The sequence below is a fragment of the Rhipicephalus microplus genome, unplaced genomic scaffold (assembly GCF_043290135.1).
Source record: "Rhipicephalus microplus isolate Deutch F79 unplaced genomic scaffold, USDA_Rmic scaffold_428, whole genome shotgun sequence".
Lineage (NCBI taxonomy): Eukaryota > Metazoa > Arthropoda > Arachnida > Ixodida > Ixodidae > Rhipicephalus > Rhipicephalus microplus.
In genome coordinates, this window is record NW_027464992.1 from 62,501 (window position 1) to 65,000 (window position 2,500).

Below are 2,500 nucleotides of genomic sequence, written 5' to 3' on the forward strand. Positions count from 1 at the left end.
CCAACCAGCCGCGGAGAAAAAGGTACAGTTTTGTCTAGACTTTCCAAAGCAGACAAAAACACTATGAGGGCTCTCATTAAAATCTCTACATTGACGGGCGGCGACGAGGCGGTAGCCCAGCAGATTGAAGCGATAATCTCCGAACAAGCTAAATTGAAAAACCTGTTAATGGAACAGGCCCAACAGATTGCGTTCCAAAAAGGCAGGATCGAAGAATTGGAGAAAAGAAGACAAGAAGAACCACTCGAACAAAGGGAAGAGCCAACACAGAGCAACACTCCCGCAACCGAGAGCCGACCAACCTATGCTCTGGTGGTATCTTCCGGAACAATGGAGAAAAAAGAGGTCGCATCGCTTCTGAGGCAGCGGGTGGATCCCCTCGACCTGGGAATCCAAGAAGCAACAATTCGGCCAGGGAGAGAGGGAATTGTCGTGATGACGAAGTCAAAAGAAGACTCAGCTAAGATTCTCCAGTTCATTCAGAAGGACAGAGAACTGAGAAATGTTGAAGCCAAGCTCCCAAAGGAGAACAGGATCCATAAGAAAATAATTGGACTCGAGGATGAAATTGACGAGGTCAATCTCCCAGCCCGAATCGTCAGGCAAAACCGTTTGGTGTGCTCGCCAGAAGACATAACAATAAAGAAGACATGGCCGGGCAAGAGAGGCAAGACAGTGATTCTTGCCCTAAATCGAAGTGCAAACAAAGCAATCGGAAGCCGAACTGCACTGAACATCGGCTGGTCACGATGCCCGATCTTTGACGACATCTTTTGGCCCAGATGCACAAGATGCGCCATGCACGGCCACATTGCTCCCGATTGCGATGGCCCCCAGCGCTGCATTAACTGTGGCCAACGAGGTCACTACCAAAGAGAATGTGAAGCAGAATCGCACTGCAACATCTGCGAGACTGAGGGTCGCACGGAGACAGATCATTCTATGATGTCCAGGGAATGCCCGGTATACATAACAAAGGTACAGGCCGAGAAAGGCAAAATTCTAGCTAGACTAAACTAAGAGTACCCAACACACAGGCACAATGGCGAATAGCACTGAAATACAAATAATACAGGTAAATTTAGGCAGGGCATTTAAGGCAAATCAGTCACTAAACAATTTTCAACAAGAAGAAGAATTCGACATATCTGTACTCCAAGAACCATATTCGCTCAACAACAAAATCATAGGGTTTCCGCTAAAGCATAAAGTTATAGCCAACAACAAAGACCCGAAGACAGCCATCATAATACACAAAGAAAATATAACCGCTTTCCCAATTATTATAGAACAAAAACTAATAGCAGTCAAGATAAATAAAGGTGAAAGAGAATTGGTAATTATCAACTGCTACTGTCCTCCGAATGAAAACGTCGAGCTGGCAATGTCAGCAATAGGAAACATTTTACAGAAATTTATAGACATTAACACGATAATAATGGGTGACTTCAACTCAAAACATCAAATTTGGGGAAGCACGGAGACGGATGAGAAAGGTGAAAAAGTATTAGAATTCACAGTATTACACAACCTGACATTATTAAATGCCAAAGAATCACCTCCGACATTTAAAACAAGTAGGGCGAGGGGTTGGATTGACCTCACCATATGTGACGCAAACCTAAACCAGGATATTAAAAGCTGGGAAGTACTTAAAACCTATAATCATAGCGATCACAGATACATTAAAGTTGTTATTAAAAATGAAGAACTTCCAGAGGAATATGGCCTAACGTTAAAAGGGCAAACAAAAGTCATGGAAAAGTTGCAAATTGATCCCTGGTTTGAGGAAGTCCAGGGGAAAATAAACACGAAGGAAAGTATTGAAGAAATAGCGAATACGCTACACGAGAAAATCGAGAAACTTAAGAAGGAATTCAGTAAAAAGAAAAAACCTTCTAAACAAAAACCGAATACTTGGTGGTCAAGAGACCTAGAAATTGAAAGGAAGAGAGTCAGAGCACTACGAAGGAGGTATCAAAAGGCGAAAGGGGATATCAGAGAACAATACAAAAAGGAATACTATAAAGAACATGACACGTATAACAACATGATAGAACAGGCTAAAAACAACAGTTGGAAAACTCTATGTACTAAGGCTACGAAAAATCCATTCATCCTACCGTATAAAATTGCACGAAATAAGATGAAAACCAAGGTTATGTTTAGAAGCATCACAAAAGAAAATGGAGAAGTCACAAAGACTCTTCAGGAAACAATAGAACACATTCTAGGAAATTTATACCCTAACTGCATGGAAAATGACGAGCCAGGACACAGTCAAATACAATCAAGCAACGACACAATAAACAATAACAAACAGGGAGGAAATTGGACATCGGGAGCAGAAATGAGAGAAAGAAATTTACCCAGTGATGACCTCCCATTTACAGAGATTGAAGTAACGCAGATAGTAAAAAATCTGAGGAAAGATGTAACCCCCGGACCAGACAACCTAAAAACTAACCTCATACAAGTGATGTATGAAAGGCATAAGACT